At 43.2% G+C, this 18,490-nt stretch overlaps 1 protein-coding gene across 1 annotated transcript in view; it reads right to left on the bottom strand.

The window, feature by feature from the left end:
* Positions 1 to 18,490, bottom strand: part of LOC112994496 (urea transporter 2-like) — a 320,633-nt gene that overhangs the window by 135,630 nt on the left and 166,513 nt on the right. Inside the window, exon 4 of the mRNA XM_064502569.1 lies at positions 10,785 to 10,891. The gene's annotated coding sequence lies outside the window, so the exon portion shown is untranslated. The remainder of the gene's footprint in view (positions 1 to 10,784; positions 10,892 to 18,490) is intronic.

Raw genomic sequence — 18,490 nt, 5'->3', positions numbered from 1 at the left:
CTTACTAGTCAGGCTCCAACATTTGATTTGGCATTTTTCCTGCCTTGTAAATTTACATCAGAGAAGAGAAACGGTAAAATTATTAATGAAAATGTATCCACAGGTGTCCTTCCAAAGGAGGAGAGCAGAACTAGGATAGAAGCAGAACGAGCATACGAAAACTTTCAGGTTTCCTTTTAACACATTTGCATTTAGATCTGAACCCCACTAATTTGCATAGGCAAGAGGATAAAAGAAGTAGCAAACATCTCAGCTGGTTCTGAATTTCCCCTACAGACAGAATTATAGATATCCTGCTCTTTTTTGTGTATGTTTCTCTCATGAAGCAGACATCACAGTATCATCACTTGCTGATCTTGATTCTTTTTAATGGTATCCCAAGTTGCGCCAGGCAAAAAGAGGATTCCCCAGTGAGCTTAGACATGAGTGAGATTTCTCTGAGCTTCAGCTGAACTACTTGCCTTTGGTTCCTCTCTGGTCAGTACAGAGAAACAGGGACGTCATCAAAAGTAGAGGTCTAAAAAATGTGAGGTGAACTGTGGCCTAAAATGAGCTGCTTAGCTCAGCTGATGTCAAAGGAAGCTCAGGGGAATATGCTTCGATGAAACCCCCAATGTGGCAGCCATGGAGGAGGCATCAGCAATGTGGTTGCTCAGCCAGGTTGAGAGTTAATGAAGGAGGAAGGATGAGCTGTTTTTCCTCTGTGTGTGCGTGTGTTTGTGTGTGCGTGCGTGTCCATGTGCCTGTCTTATCCTGTAACTAGAGTGAATTAGTTTTAGCTGCTCAATAAATAGAAGGCATCACATAGCAGTAAATCTGGAAGATGAAAGTGAACAGAGGAAGACGTACAGGAAGATCAACTCAAAGAAAATGACCTGCTTGAAGAAAAAGTCCATTTTTGTACATAGTCAGTTAGGAGGCACCTTTTCACCAGGCAGTAACAACGTGTGGGACAATATCTACGCTGATCTGTGTGTAGCAGTTCAGTAAATATAACCATAAGGGTAGATGGCAATGGGAGCTGTTAAATGCTTACCACTTTTCAGGTGACCAAGAGTGGGTTTAACAGTCTGTCTTTAGTGCTCTGCTTTTGAAAGCTCAGTGTATGCATGCGTGTAGCAGAAAAGAGCAGTTCATCAAGGCCTTCAATCATTTTCTGGATGGTCACAGAGTTGTCCCTTAGTCCATGACATACAAATAGGATCTCACAGTCCAGCGCTGTAGACATGGTTTCTCCAATTTCCCATGTGAATGGTTATTCTTTACCTTCTCCTTGTCATTGTAGAGGACTGGCCAAAAGATCCAGTTCAGTTTTTATCTGCTACAATTTGCTTTTTTTGACTAACCCAAAATTTCCATCAAAAAGGTGTTTCTTCTCACAGAAACAAATTCACTGAACTGCTCCCCCCACAAAGAAATGAACAATCAAGGAAATGAAAGTCAAAACAACTTCTTTTGGAAACAGAGAAAGTCAACCACAAATTCACCTTCTTTAATTTTCAGCATTCTCAGCAAAATATTTCTCAGCTTTTACCTAATTTCTGATTTTCAGCTGTGGAGAAATCCTTCGCTTTTAGGCTTTTCTACTCAAAACAGTTCTGGTGACTCCTGCAACCAATCTATGGCTTCAGAACAAGCCAATTCTAAGGCAATTTACAGGAGTCCTATATCACCCAAATGCTCCTGACAATTAGCTGAACTTTGTCCTGCATTTTACCAGAATAGTTATGAACCATATTGGGCACGGCAGAGCTGTTAATGAAACTGGAACAGTATAATTACAACACGCTCATCCTTGAAGACGCAGGCAGATGTGGGGAAGAGTACTCCATTTGTCTCATTGAAATACCATTGCAAATTACCTCTGTGCTAACTACATTTAAATAGGAAATAAAGGGAAAAAAATCTCCCTCGATAATGACAAGACAAGAATATCCATAAAAAGGAAATAGAGATGACATACATCTTTGCCTGTGACATACATTTTTTACATGGCTTAGGGGCTTTGCTTCCTGAGAGTTTACATCGTCAACTGTCAGGGCCCTTCCATGCATGATTTATGTATGCATAATAAAGACATTGTGGTTGAGAAACTGATCTATGATTTCCAACAGCTTTGAAACTAACAGCAATAAAATATACAGCGTATGAATAATATAAGGTTTAGTTAAAAAACATCAAGTTTTGAAAAATGGGAGGCATATTTATTTTCCATTGCTTCATTTGCTTTTTTTTTTTTTTTAAAGACAAATTGAATGACAGCCGTTAAGGGAGACAGCGAAAGATTTCAAATCCAGGGGCCAAACCGTGCACGCGGCATTGCACGTGCCCCCTTGCTCCCATCGTGGATTCCAGGCACTACATGGCAGCACAATTGCCAGTATAAACCCAGAGTAAGTGATCTCAGATCAGATTTAGAAGGAGACAGTCAAGAGACCTTGGTTGTAGAGCTGGGTTTCTTGGTGCTGGCATGGGCTGTTTGCAGCACTGAGGACAAGCCCTACTAGGCACACGACCCATGCGCTAGAAGAGGCAATGTCCCTTCTGAAAGTCCCACTAACTCAGAGGCTGGATGAAAGCTGACCTTTTCAGTTCTACATAAGAAAAAGTAAGATACAGAGATTCAGAGATTTGGGTAAGATCATGTGGGAGTTATATGATAACTGGATCCAAATTTCCAGAGTTCCTGTCCAGCCCCGTGAAATTTGCCATTTTATACTGATAGAGCTTTCTCGGGTGTCTAGGGAAATTTTACTCATGCTGTGTTGGAGTCATGTTTCAGGATTTCCCCCTGTTCAGGTTAATGAAATGAAATGGAGGATTAGATCATGGTTAATGACAACAAGAACATGGCAAAGGTGCAAAACCCTTCAGGAGTTATCTCCAAATCTACATTAAAGTTTCCATTTGGCTCCATGAGCAGGAAGAATGGACAGAGGTCCTTCACTGCCTCAGAACCTATTTTAATTGTACCTTCCCTGGGTAATTATTAATGGGGGAAAAAAGAACTGCCTGCCAGTGCGGATGGTAATGGATTCCCCCGAGAGTGCGAATCCAGAACATCAAGGGACACGCGACAGACGAGCAGCCGTCTGAGCACAGCGTTACGGGCTTGGAGGGGGGATGCCGTATTTGAGATGCTGATGACATTCCTCAATGACTTGAAGACTAAACTGCATGTCTTTATAAAAGCAAAGCTTTTCATGTACAGAAATATTCAAGCGGAAAGAAAATTGTGTAGCTAAAACTTAGGCTTTTGACGTAGTCAAACTCTGTCAGAGTGAATAAGGAAGAGAGGGTGGAGAGGGGATCTGAAGGAGGTAGGAACTGCGTCTTTTCACCACTGGTTAGGGCACTGCTCTTTAATAACAGCTCTCAGAGTGCTTTCCAAAATGGGAACAGACCTCATAGCAAACCAGGGAAGAGAAACCAGGGCATTCTTGCACCATGTCAAGAGGAGGACAATGCTTGCTAAAAAGAGCCCATACACTTGCTGGATTCAACATGCATCTTCATCTCAAAAAAATAAGGTCCTGAGGTGTTAGCTCAGGCCTAGCACATCGGCTCTTTGTTAGACCACTAACGAAGGATATTATTCAAAATCATCCACCTCCCTGTTAGGTGTTCCAGGCACCAGACAAAAAGCACATTTGAATAGGCTGTGATGAATAGGCACTGACTGTGTTAAAAATAACGCTCTTCTCCAGAGCTTTGAAAAAACAGAAATTGAGAAACCGGAATTCTGCTGTGCTTGGAGGGAATTTGTGCTAAAAGTGCTGGTGCTGAAGATAGAGTCAGAGGAAGTGATTCTTCCATTTTATCAGTGTTCTCCCCGAGGTCCTCCCCGCAGCAGAAACCAGGCTGTGGAAAAGGCTTTGCATGGAGATGAGGTCAGGATAAAAGACCATTCTTTGGTAGCTAGTTTTGCTCTGAAAGTTACTTAAAATGGCAAAATGGGATTTCATGTTTGCTGTTCCTCCTGAATTTTTGTGCGCTGACTTTACAGGACTTTCTTTTTCAGCCTCTCTCTACTCATTTCTGAATCTGAGAGCTGATGAGAGTTCATCCCTGGTCAAACCTGGCCTTAGAGCCACCTGATGAGTGTTGAGGTTGGTCCCACCCTTGGTATGCAGCCCCTTTCCCACCATATGACCTCCTGGAGAGCCCATGAAGCTAGGAGCAAAGCTCAAGGAAGGAATAAATCACTCTGTTCATTTATCTGAAGACGTGAGTGCAGTGACAGACAGGCACATGAAGGCTTTGGAGAGCTACAGCAGACTGGTTTGCAGGCCTGTTTCTCACCATCGGCATCACATCTTGTCCTCTGCAGTTTTTACAGGGGGACAGATGCGGTTTTCCTTGGGATCAGATCCTCAGGGGTATCTATAAAACCTTGTTATTTCTACATCAGGACTGGAGAGAAGGCGTCCATGGGCTGTCCAGGGGAAGAGTAATAATGCCTAATTATCTTAGAGACTTTCATGTGCAAGACAAAACCTCATTCACTGTTTTCTAGGGCCTGCCTACATATGGGCCCTTTGGAGTATGGTACAGAGAGTAACCAACTAGCTCCAGGATCAACAGTTGCTTGTGGGCTAATTAGTGCCGTGGGGTTTATTAGTCTCTGCTTATCACCATATCAACTTAACTATCTTGCTTTCTGTGCTCATATTTATGCACGGTGGAGACACAATCCTGGCTGTCCCAGCTCTAAAAGGCTAAGGGACAAAAAAGGAGAGATATAATTTCTGTTTCTCCTAGAAGGCAGCGGGTGTGAGCCTGTGCACACAGGCAGCAGAAGTCAGGGAGTCACTGTCGGAGTAGGGTCACACCATCAGACACCCCCCCAAAATCACACAAGGCCAATTTAGGTGATATTGCCTTTCCTGCGCTGCTGTTTTCCATAACAAAGACATAATGCTACAGCTTTTTCCCCCTCTGTGTTCTGCAGCTGTCATCACCTCATGCCAATAGTCCAACATTAGGAGTGTTTTGAGCTAAAAAGCCTTGCTCTGATGATCATGCTTATCTCAGCTCAAACGCTTTCAAAAGCCAGCTTAGCCAAAATATGTGATACACACCACGACTCCAATCATCTCTCTTATAGCCATCTATGAAAAGTTGTTTTTTAAACCAAGCTTTTCCATTATCATTTTCTTCCATTCTTGTTTCAGCTCACTAAACATTAACCACCATGACTTACCTCATAAAACCAAACCATATTAAACAGATTAGGTTGATAGCCAAATTCTAACATCCTATCTGGGCAATGGCTGAAATGCTCAGCTGTTTCTATAGTTCTGTGGGTTGTTGTTTGGGGTTATTTTTTTAATGGAAAGTTAAATCTTTTTACTCTACTGAAACATTTTGGATGTGTTTTAACTCACACTGCTAAAACAAAACACACAGCCGGAACCAATTTGTTTATTTAGGAACAGCACCAAAAAATAAAACAAGCATACACCCCAAACCTATCTGTACTGTATATCCAAAAAGAAACCAACAAGTATTTAATAATTGTCTTGTGTATATGTATATTTACATTTTATTTTCATGAACTGTATTCATGCCAGAACACAGGAAAATGGCTTCTGCCTTCCAATTTACATTGTGGCTCTATATAATCACATGCTTTCTCATGGATAAGAACCCACCACTGCTAACAGAGTTGCCAGAAAGCTGATATGGAAGAGAACATTGTCGGATATCAAGGTCTTAATTTTCAAACAGAAATGGAAGGGAAGGGAAGGGAAGGGAAGGGAAGGGAAAAAGCCATAGAGGATGATAAAGAGTAAATGAGAGGTCTGAAAATTCAGATAAATCATCGTTAACTCGGGGCATTTTTAACAGCATCTCCACAGAATCAGTCCTATGCTTAGGGCTATAGGATGTTTTCATGAGTGACCTTGAATTAGATATAAAGTAGCTGCTGATAGAATTTGCAGCAGATAAAGATTGGTAGAGGTATAAATAACTGTAGGTACAGCATAACCTAGATCACATGTGAAGCTTGGCTTATTCCGGCAAAGCATGTTTTAATATAGTCAAATGCAGTGTCATCCACGCAGGAACACCAAATGCATACCCTTACCCATCACATATCGTGTCCCTATTCATTCCAGGACACGTCGCAACCCCTGAGTGGACAGATGGACTACTGCGAATGGCAGGAGGGAGGTGACCACAGAGGCTGACTGGCCTTGGTCGCAGAGGGAGTTTTTACCCCCTATCATCAGGAGTAGCCAGTAAACATCACTGTGTCTTGTGAAGCTTGTTCCCCAAAACAGAGCTGAGAAACACGAGAACGAAGGAGCTCACCTGAAAGAAGCTCAGGCCTTATAGCAATATATTTCAATGTATTTTAATTAAAATCTTGATTTAATGATAGAGTCAGTGAACAAAGGACATGACATAAACATGACATGATGTCATGTTTGAGAATTTAGGAATTCCTAAATGTATGTGTGTGAATGATATTGCTTATAGGCTACAGATGACACAATTTACACTGGTTTGAAGTCTATGCTATAGGTGATACTAAAGAGCCCAGCCTTCTAGGGACTAAGTTTTACCTAAGTTGCCTATGATCCAGAGACCAAATATTCAGCGAAGCTCTTGGAAGGGACAGAAACCTCTGCATGAACACGAGTCCAGGGCAGGAGGTCTCTATTAAGAGATTAACATTTATTTAGAACTGCCCTAGCTTAGAAAAGGCAAGCAGATCTACCTAATTTGTTATTAGTCTCCCTGCTTATGGAAAACCCTGACTCATTTTTCCCTTCTGACACGTCCTGCTTCTGACTTCTTTCCTGCTATTTTTCTTTTCCTGGCATTAATCAGCTAAACTTATGTCAAGGCATAACCTACACTGCTACAGAATTATTTCTTCTATGGCTGTTATTCTACAGATCTGAGATACGTCTAGACTGATATGTATTTCTGTCTCTCTCTATATGCTGTATGTGCTCTCTATATATTCCATATACTGCATTTCAAGGCCTTAAACGGTAAAGGTCACAGGTCTTGCCTATAAGCATATTCCCGTTTGAATAGGATCTGATTGCAGCTCTGCACCTGCATACAAAATCAGGATGTCTGAAATGGTAATGCTGCATCTCCGTTTGCTTTCTTTGTAGGATGTAGAAGCACTGGAAAAACTGCAGAGAAGAGCCAGACAAGGACAGGAGAAAATTCCTGGGAATGAGAGATGTTTCATGCTCAGCCTGCTCACTTGGGCAAAGAGAAGATGGAGAGGTGACTTGACTACTGCTGAAATACTTGTGTGGGGAGAAAAGCCTGGCTGGAAAAGGGCTCTGTAATCAGTCAGAGGAAGGCACAAGAAGGACCAGTATAATTTAGAATAAGATTAACTTTTTGCTCCAGGGGTTTAACAATGAGAACACACTGTTGAGGAAAGCAGTGGGTGCTCTATTTCCCGATTCCCGCAAATCAAGGCTGGGTGTCTCTCTGGCAGTCAATTTTTATTGCCCATCAATTACTGGGTTCAATTCTGGAAGCAATTGGGGGAAACAATAATCTGTGACATAGGCGATCTCAGAGACATCATCCTTTGGCCTAAAAATCCCTGAATCTTAGGGACAGTGAAGAGCAGAACTTTATACAGCAATGAAGACATAAGCAGAGTGCAAATACTAGAGCAGAGCTATTAGATCCAAGCTGCCAGGACGAGGAGTGCCATATCATTCATTTTTCACACCTAAATTTCAGCTGGATGTTAAGTGGATGTTTTGGGACCACAAGTGTGGCATAAAGCCTTTGTACACAGAATAGATGCACATAAGCCTTATTGCATTACTCTGTTCCTTTTATGCTCTCTCCTTCCCTTGCCTTGAGCTCTGGGGAAGGAATGTGCTCTGCTCAAAGAGGAATTATATTAAGCAAGAACAAGGTGCTGTGGTTGAGTGAGTTTCTGCAGGTACCTTGCAGCACCAGTAATTCCCTTTTAGCTCGGTTTGTGTCTCGCTGTGTTTTTATCATGAGGAAACTGTATTCCATGAGTGGAAGAAGCTATTTTACCATGCCTCCTCTCAGCTCATGGTTTATTGCAAATATTGATGTTTTACGACATAGTTGTTTTATTGTTGAATTTTCTGCTGGGCTGTTACTCGATTTCAGTAATGAATTCCAGCCTACTTATTTATTTATTTACTTATTTTAAGGAGAGCTAACAAGTTTCACAAGAATTATGTGCCATAGGGTGGTGTCTTAGCTAATTCAAACAAGTAAATTGCAAGAGCAGAAAACCTCAGTATGCGAATTGAATTTTGTAAGAAGAGAGGCACAAACTGCAATATGCCATTGCTGTGGTAGAGGTCTCCGCTGCGATAAAGAGCCACTGTGCCAGGCAATGCGCACGGGCAATACAGCGTGAGGCTCTTCCCATTCCTTAGAGATGCAATGGGTCAGGCCTCAGATAACCCAATGGGCTTAGAGTTGGGGCTATAAGATACAGATCCTAATGCATAGCTTTCATTAGTAAGCAAGAAGTGTGTTATGAAGAAGGTAAACATTGCTGTTTTAGGAAACTGAGGCACAGAGTGAGTTAGTATGCTCTTTCCAAGGTCTCTTAGTAGACTAACAGCAAAGCCACAAACAAACAGCACCAAGTTTCTCAACGCTTCCCCCTCTTCAGACTGAATGAAGACCCACGTGATGCCCAGCAGAGAAGTCCTGCATTTGTCGCACAGGCTGTAAAGGGAAATCCTTCCTTCTCAGCAGTGGGTGGGTTGGACCACACTCCCTTGAAATGAGCGGTGCAATCACTGGGTATGAGATGCTTCACATTCATATTTATCTCCTCTCTAAAATTTATCCAGAAGGTCTGTTTGATTCCAGATCTCAATCTTGGAATCAAATTTTGTGATGTGACCTGTCCAAGTTATCAGTAAATAGGAGAGGAAGATTCCTTGTCATCCCACTAGAGAAATTATTAGAGAAATGTGTCTTTGGTAGTCTGAACTATTAAGGAGTCTCATTTTTTCATTAGGTTTATGATCTGAACACAAGTGCTTTATTACTCGTATTCATTTCTCACTGGGACATTTTTCCTATTTTCTTGGCTGTGGAAGGGTTAATGTATAAATGAATGCTGCAATACACTGCCCAAGTAAATTCCTATCCAAAATGCTCACTTGGAAATTATCTCGATCTCCTGTATAAAAAGGGAGGGGGGGGGAAGAGGCCACAGAAATCCCAAACTCCAGGTTTCTTAATTCTCCGTTACAAAATACTAAAAGCACTCCTGAGCTAAAGCACTTTTTAACATGAAAAACACTGCTATTTTTTTTTTCTGAGAATAATCGTGATTTCTCCTCGCAAGAAGTCAGTCAGTGGGCAGAGCAACACCTCCTGCTCCGAGCATCCCCAAAAGCTCAGCTGGGAAGAAACATCTCTGTTTCCAGAACCAATGTCTCAGAGCCTAAAAGTGGAGACCAGACGCTGCTGCAACCCCAACGTGGTCTTCCAGCTCTCCCTGGACACTGAGCTTAGTGCAACGCATAACTTACACCGCTGCAGCATGACTCCCCTGTCAGTGCGTTCTCACGCACTCAAAATCCCTTGAATGACTAGATATGACAACATCGCCCCCCAAAACCTGTCCAAATACAGCGTTTCTTGAAGCCGCGCTGTGTGCTCCTCACTTGTACTTGTGCGGATGGCCGCAGCTCCCCTAGTTTGCCAAAGCAGCAGCCGAAGCCTCCAGCCTCATCCTTCTGACATTGGCCAACGCTAGATACCCTCCAGATGGTCAAAAACAATCTTCACAGACCTCGGAGGCACTGATGTGGTACTGTACCAGCTGACACCAGCTGTTGATTACCTAAACCTTGTAATTTTTATTCTCATTAATGTACACCAGCTGCAGAGCTTTCTGTCACATGACACACGCAATTGTCTAATCTCTGCATTTTCCTCCAAATCAGGAATTTATTCGCAATACTAATCTATGATGCTGCAAATTAATTATATCTGACATTAAGATATTTGCCTTGTTCCTTTAAAATGCGTGCACAGAAACACTCAGAGGAATGTAAGGTGTAGATGAACAATTTCATTTAGAAGTATCATTCCTGTGTATGTATTAGTGAGAGGTCATTTATTTATTCAGTTAAACCGGGAAAAATAATAGTCTATCTTAATTTTTATCTCTGGAAGCAGTATAATATATGCCAAATCAAACATGTAACTCATCCATCTTTAATAGCTTTCTTTGTGCCATATAACTGCACAGCAGCTGCTTTGTCAAATGACCAAGAAATTAGAGTTTGGCAAAACAGTGGTTTTCATCAGCATATGACCTTAAGATAACATTTACATTTCAGGAGATGCTGTTCCAGTCAGAACAGAACTGCAGGGCAAACTCACATCTCTGGATACTCATGGAGGCATCCGACAGAAAAGCTAATAAACGCAGTAGATTAGTACAGTTCTATTTTCCATAAATCTGGGACATGTTCAGCAATGTCAAACTTGTTCCCGTGTCTTTAAATGAATAAATAAACCCAAGCTTGCTCTGAATCTCAGAAGTGAGGTGGAATTCATTTAACTCATTACCATTTAAATGATAGATGGACAGGGTAAACTCTTTTCTTTTGAGGCAGGGGACGGAGCACATAGGGATGTGAAAGCTTGGATATTACAGAGATGTGGGCTCCCAGATTTAGATGATTGGATTCAGATGTTTACAAGGAAAGTATTTTCTCCAAAAGGGCTCTTTGGTTACTAACAGGTATAGCAATCACATTTAAAATGTTTTTACTCACAGTCAGGCTCCTATAGCTTCAGTCACATAGGATTTAGTGGAAGGTTTATCCTTGAGTTGCTCTGTTGAAGCGCAGAGAATTCAGGGGGGTGTTTTCAGAGGGTTAGGCTGCCAAGACATACAAAATAAAAAACAACATGTTTAGATGAGAAATATTTTGCTTCTGCAGTTTTGGCAATAATTTATTTCCCACTTTTGCAGCAGGTCACTATGTGCCTCTCCTAACTTCCTGAGAAATTCAAGGGAGAAAGAGGTAGCAGGTACATTTTTTGTTTGTTTGCTTATTTTGTGAGCAGAGGAGGACAGTATGGTAAGTTGAGGACATGGAGGACAATATGGTAAGCTCTCCACAGATAGTCCAGACCGGGTGATAAAGCAACAAACATTTCAATACGTTATGAGTTATTTCAGTTCTCAATCAGGCAAGATCTCTAGAGAGGAAGAAAATGATAATTTATTTGTATTTGTCTTAGCAACTGTTAAAAGGGGAAAAGAAAGAAAAAAACCCAGAAGAAAAAAAATGGAGATTTCACATGTGCAACAGTTGTGCTGAAAAATGACAAATGACTTGCTCTATTTCTAGTTTCCTTGCAACCTTGAAATTCAATGTAAACTCATCAAAAGTTTCCTGAGCTCCCACAGGTCTCTTCTCATCGGTGCCTGGGGATCCAAGGGTGACTTACTGCTTAGAGTCAAAACTGTGGGAAACTTGCATGAGTAAATGGCCGTGACAAAACCGTGATCCCCATTTCAGACACAGGTGGTGGCATGGGGAGCAGGATGGAGATAGTGCTGGGAACAGGTCACGTGTTGGATGTCATCATCTCGTAACTCTTCTTTATAATAATTCTTCTTCCTAACAAAAGAGATCACTAACAAAGTGTCATATGTGGATGCATTCCCAGCCCAGCCGGTGCTGGTGGCCTCTTCAGCTGTGACAAACTCGGCATTACTTCGGTACCCTAGGACAAGATTCTTTCGCTCCGTCACCTCTGAAGCCTGATGGTGTACCCTACTTTCTCCTTTGTACCACAGACCTACCTGTTCAGTCCTTCCTTGTCCTCCCTGGCTCTTGCAGCTGAACATGCTCTGAGCTCCTCAGGGAGGGCACAGTCTCTCCTGCTTCCCAAATGTTTCACCTACCCCTTTCTGTGGCAGCTAGGAAGAGGTGAATTTTCTTTCTTGCTCTCCAGGAGCAGCTCTAGCAGGGGCATAACATACTGTCAGCAGTGAACAGACTAGCAGTGAACAACTCATCACAGCACCCTTGTGCTGTATTCCTAGGTATCTGTCTCAAAACATGCACGATCCATATATGCATGCTCATATATGCTCAGCACATATATGATGCTCTGTTCACACACACAGCTTGGCGCCTGCTTGGAGCTCAGCATCACAGCAGCTGTTTGCACAAACAGGGGGCCTGTACACTGGAAAGGGAAGATACAGGGGCATCATTGCTACTGGTCTAGCTGGCCCAACTGACTGGTGGTGTTGGGTGCCTCAGCTCTTAACCTGACAACGTGGTATGTCTGCAAGGCACCCAGTTTTCAGGATGCAGGGCACTCTGTTTCCAGTTGCTGGGTTTCCCAAAGGTGCTTCAGATGAAACAACTGAAACTGAACGGAGCAAAAGTCAGTAGTAATCTAGACCTCTTTTTTTGGTTGGTTTTTGGAGCGTCTTTTGTACCATGTGTGAGAAATTCAAAGCTTTCTTGTTTTAGACTTGAAAATGTGAGAGGTGCTAACAAAAGGCGGAGAGGAGGCAGGGCGATGTAGGACAGTGAAAACAATAGGAGGATCCTTCAGTTCACCCCTTCAGTGAATCAGATGATGTCTGTGTGAAAGCCAAGGAGAATTTCTGATGAAGTGTGTGCCTCGGCACACCAGACGTGGCGGTTACAAGAGCAGGCAAGGAGGATCCACGGTAGTGACTGCGGGGAATTAGATGCACATAGGGCACTGAAGCAGAATCACGGGGGTACCTCAGTATCTCAGATAGGTTGAGTGCAGAAACCAACCTTGGGAGAATGTCATATTTGCCACCTAACCCAGGAGGACAACCAGAGCTGTCGGAGCTGCGGTGGCACTAGATGGTCCCGCAGGGAGGAACCTGTTGAAGAATTGCAGAGGGAGGGGGGGGGGATTTTTTCCCTGAAGACATTTAAAAAAGAAAATCCTCCCAGCTGAGTTTTCCTCATCCCTGGACAGACTCTGCTCCCCACTTCCTTGGTGCAGCACGCTGTGATGGAAGTGTCTCCAGATGAGCCATCGTTGAGAGAAGCTAAGAGAGATCCTAGCAGGGCACTTTTTCCAAAGGGCTCTGCTTTTTCTTTTTTCTCTTTCTTGGCCTGGTACAACCTGAATTTGTTAACATAGTGCAAACTGCATTGCTTTGATGAAGGACTTAGGTGGGTGAGCCTTGGATTTCCACTGAGCAGGGAAGTTTTCTGAGAGAAATTTTTTTTATGAGTGTGTTTGTAACCGGCTTGGCCATTTATGGGCTGATGTGTTGGCATTTCCTCTCTTTTTTTCTCCATCCAGTTTAGGACCCTACAGCAGGCTACTTTTAATATGCACACAAATAAAAATAAGGATGAGATAAAAACAAAAACAGACGTAATATATATAATATAACAGAATGTAACCGAAGACTGGAGGAGGCAGAAAGAAGAGGGAGGAGAGAGACGCTTTCCTTTGAGAGCGCAGAAAAACGAAAACATCTGTGTTCAGTTGACTCTCATAAAGATGCACTAGCCCTTAATCAAACCCATCCCGAGGATCCTGTATGAGCTGTGGGGTTTATATCAGCATTTCATAACTGGCACATGGGCAGCCTTTCACTAGCCAGGTAGCTAACAGGGTTGGGGGATTTGCTTGAGAGACATTTTTTATTTCATTCTAAGGAGCTGGGCTGCTTTTGCAAAGTCCTCGTGACTTAAGTGAGGCTATTCAAAGCAGTCGCATGCCTCAGCTGCAAATGGGGGTGGCAAATGGAAACCAAACAAAATACATGGAGGTTTTTTTTCCTCTGTAGATGTTGCCCACAGGAGTGGATGACTTTGTTGACGCTGACAGCTCCTCCAGCCACAATATATAGTTTCTTAACACACATTTATTAAAGAAAATTCCAATTCAATTCCAATTTCCGAGGAACAAACAAGTGTGTTTCCAGTTTATATTTCAAGTTTGCTCCCCTGCATTTACCAGGGACCACACTCAGACTAGGATTAGTCTAGGCAGCATGTGGAAAGAGGAATCCTATAACATATATAAGCTGAGGTCTGGCAATGCTTTTCAAGTCAACTTGAGAAGACAGCATGAGTTTTTGTGGCCAGCAGCCAGACCAGCATCTCATCACCTTTTCTTCCCCCAGCAGATGTCCACAGATGGATCAAATAGGGGCTGCCTCCACAAAAAACCCCCAAAAAACAAAAAAAAACCCCAAAACAGTGCCAGGCCCAAGCTTAAATCCTAGGCACAAAGGAAAAGGCCTTAAGTGCTTTTCTGCCTTGACTCAGATGTCCTCCACGTAAACCCATACCTAACCTCCAAATGTGGTGTTGGAGCTTAATACTTGAAACGATCCTCACACAGAAGTGCGTTTTTAAGGGCAACCATCAATTCCCAGCCATTACAGCTGGTGCACTGGTGGCTGGGCATCTTTTGGACAACCTTAAACTACCCTCTGGCTCTCAGAAGCAGGCCCAGAGTGGCAAACTGCTGAACAGCGTTGGAGATGTACGAGTGAAAATGTGACCAGACAAAGACAGACAAGGTAACCTGGGCTGTGAACCTGCTGCATGTAAGCTGCTCTACGGAGAGCATCATGTAAGTGCTCTTACCTGTGCCAGTCCCAGGGTGGGTTATCTCACCTTTACCTCAGGATTAGGGTACATACAGACATGGTTACTACAGAGTAGATGAAAGCTGAAAATCCACATTATTGCTTAGTCCATGGTGATGTGTTCATCTGCCCTTGCCCACAATAACTGTGGGGGTCTGAGGGAGGCAGGTTTGCACTATGACAAATAGAAGCTGCTGCAATAATAAACATAAAGAGAATTTACCTAGTTTTCCCTAAAAATACCCTCTAATGTATGGCTCCAGAACCTCCTCTGACATGCACATCTTCTTTGCTGTGAATGATGTGGATTTCGTATCCCAGATTGTGTGTCTTTTCTGCTGCTGATCCAGGTAAAGCACCCCTCGGCTTTCTCATTCTGGTGAGAGTTTGTTAAAAGTGGAGGAAGGGGAGAAAGGTCTCGTCAAAGAATCAAATCTGTCCTGGAAATGACTGAGACCTGATAAGCACAGTGCTTTGCAAAGACATTTTTAGACCTGTGCTTTTTAAATCTAGTCCTCACTACCAGCACCTGCTCTACCAATAACGTGTCATCTGCGAGATGTCACTCATGACACTGAGTGCCACGTACAGAAGCTGGCCTGGCATTTGCCAAGCTAAGTGTGTTCTCTGCAGGAGGGAATATAGCTACGGATTATATGACCTGGATAACATTTGACAGAACTATGCCTTCATATATGTTTGCTTAGCACCTTACACATTGAAGCTCCCCGAGTTTGGAGCCACAGGACATTACTGTAACCCAAGTATTATTTATGTTGACAACTGAGAGATAGATCTGGGTGAGGGGAGAGAAAAAGAATCATTGCTGGTGAATGAATTTGGGTGCTGTGGCCTTTATAGCATCAAACGGTTTAATATTAACAGAGACTGCACTGACCTAGACACATGCCAGGGAGAATTCTGTCCCAGGAACTAGTATTTCTTTGATAGACATGTTTGATGTTTGGAGCTCACACCTATTTTTATACACTTTTGTGGTTCAAACTTACTCTTTTCTGTGTGACAACTGCACTGTAGTGAGTGGTGGAAGGGTGCTTCTCTGGGAGAGGAAGAGGAGGCAGAGCTGCAGTGCCCCAACCCCTTATGTAGGGCACATGAGTGTAGTCAAGAGACAACTGCTTATCTCTCTCTTTAACTTCCTTGTCTCTTTAGTTTTCCTAGTGGAGTTAGAATTGGATTCTGACCTCGCAGTTTGGATTTGCCTCATGCAGATTTGATATTTAAGCCAGATTTTGTCTGTTGCCTGAACCAGCAATACTGAGACATGCCAAGGCAGGCCGCTCAGGTTTGGGGTGTAATCCCAACACCCACCTGGAAGATCCCCAGCTGAGTTTATGAACACCTGCGCCATGGTCAGGGTGGATATTTCCAAGCACCAAAGCTGGGCTCTACAATAGCACTGAAGTGGGAGAGCATGTGGAGAAGGTGATGTATCTGAGGTTTCGGCTGCTGAAATCACTGGCTGTCCACGTCACCACCGCTTGCCCCCGTTAGTCACTTGCTGGACATGGGGATATTAAAGGCACTGCTTCCACACCCACCTTTCATGAGATGCATTTGTGGCTCTCACTGTTTTTCTAAGCATCTCGGTATAGCTATCAAACTGTGGTTAGGTAGTCTCCCAGTCTTCTCTTTCTTTTTCCTTTCACTGCCCCTCGTCTCCTTTCCAAACACCTGCAGTGGTTTTCAGCACTCATTCTTCTCTCACTTTTGCTTGCTGCATATATGTTAAAACGGCTATTTCCTAGCAGCTGCATCGCACAAAGGTATCGAATCCCCCTTCCTACCCCCGTCTCAGAACACTGACTCTGCTTTCACGGAAACACTGATTTTATTACAACAGAACTAAGCGTTTAAGCTTCATTCTCAGATTCATCTGTCTTAAAACAGGAGATGTTAAAATTACTGGTGATGGTGAAGCAGCGAGTGTAACCTCCAAATCTCCCCTGTTCAGCTCAGATGTGGCTTTCCTGCTGTAATCATTCCTCTCTCCCCTCCTTCCCTCCCCTCTCTCTCTTTTTGGATATGTGTTTCTCTCTGACTGTGATTCTGCAGTGGCAGAAAGGGGTCAATCTATCTGTAAAAGATGGACTCAGCCAAGCTTTTCTAGCTCTTTCCTGCTGATGGCAATTATCCGGAGGTTGGCAGCAGTCCCAGAAACCTGCAGTTCCTGCAGTCCTGCTGCTGTGGGCCTGCTCCACAAAGCCAGCATCCTAAGAGGATCACTTGGTGTGATGCCCAGGAAATGACAAACAGAAAAGGTCACACGTACTCCAAAAAGATATACTGCTCGGCAAATTTAATTGACATTGTGCAGCTTTTCAAAACGTCCCTGCAGACATTCCAGCATTTAACAGATGCAAGCAAAGAACAGCAAAATAACAGGGCTTTAGGAAAAGGGTAGAAAAATACATTCTGTCCCCCCCAAAGAATTTTTTCATACCCCAATAATATCCTTTCACATGGTCTATTGGATCAAGATAATTATTTGTTACCCCTGGTCTGGCAAGCGAAATCTGCCAGCCCAGCCCCCAGCCTCCCTTCCTCACGCACACACTGCTGCTTTTTAAATCACTGAGCTTTCATTACACAGGGTAACTGTCCTTGTTGTTTTCCTTGCATGTTTGTCTGTTAAAATATGGTACGAAGAACCAGCTCCCCGTCAAGTCCAGTGCTCTCTGGAGCTTTCAGCACTGTGTCCTGTGTCATCTGGCCACAGGGAAAAAAGCTGTCTCCATCAATGGGTGTTTTCTTCAGAGAAAAGAAACTGGAGGTGTATTGAAATTTAAGAAGGTGTCTGATAGCTAACACTATTAGCAAGAGGTGATGGGAAAGCAAGAGTGGCCAGGCAGTCCTGATTCAGCAGGGAGTGTGCTCAGCAACGATTCAGCTCTTCAGGGTTTTGTTTCAGCCTCCTTTTGCTCAGAACAAATTTAAAATCAGCTTTGTTATGTTTTTAAGATTCCTGCATTAAATGGAAAAGGGGGGGGGGTGAAAGTCAGGATAGTATGAGGCTTGAAGATGGAGCAGACATGTGACACCACAGATCTGAGTACTTGGGCCATTTTCATGCATGCAATTTGGGATGAAAGGAACCAGCTTCCCTATATAGCTGGGGCAGTGTGACCACCGTGATTTAGGGGGCTAGGATAGTGCAGGAGCATGGCCCGGGTTCACAGGGAGCCTTGAATCTTCACATCAGGAGTCCTAATAAGTAGATCTGCCAGCTGGACGGCTATAGAGAGAAATGATTAATATTTCCAAAGCTTTCTCAGGCTGCTATCTACATGGAGGGCCAAATCTTTCTGATTTTGCCAGAGAGCAGAACCACCAGAGATTTTAAGGGCATAACACCACGAGAACAGCAGTCTGTAGAAAACAATGAGGGTGGACAACTCAAGGTCATTTTGCTTCAAAATGCTGCATTTGATACAAGAGTGCCTGAATAATAAAATGTACAGCTGAAGGTGTCAACAACACCTCGCTCTACCAGCCCTAAAAGATGGGTAAAAAGGATTTCACCTCTCCTTTGCAGCAGGCAAACAATCACTCAGTGTCATTATGGTAACCATGTTGGGACCAGAATCCGAGACTCCCAGTCCACTCCTGTACTTAAAGAATAGTTTGTGCTCAAATAGAGATGACCAAATATTGACAGTTCCATTTCAAGGCAACTTCCTCAATTTCAATATTTGTCCGCTGTAAAGAAAGATCCTTTTGGGAAGAAAACATGACATTTGACTACTTCTACAGGGATGTAGCCACATCCACTTTGTGAATGAAAGCTAAGCCTTGTTGTTTAAAGAAAGGTGATACCTGGCAGCTAAAACACAGACATGG

This window comes from Dromaius novaehollandiae, chromosome Z, assembly GCF_036370855.1.
Source record: "Dromaius novaehollandiae isolate bDroNov1 chromosome Z, bDroNov1.hap1, whole genome shotgun sequence".
NCBI classification, from domain to species: domain Eukaryota; kingdom Metazoa; phylum Chordata; class Aves; order Casuariiformes; family Dromaiidae; genus Dromaius; species Dromaius novaehollandiae.
The sequence above is the reverse complement of the archived record's forward strand: the minus strand, read 5'-3'. Positions and strand labels throughout refer to the sequence as shown.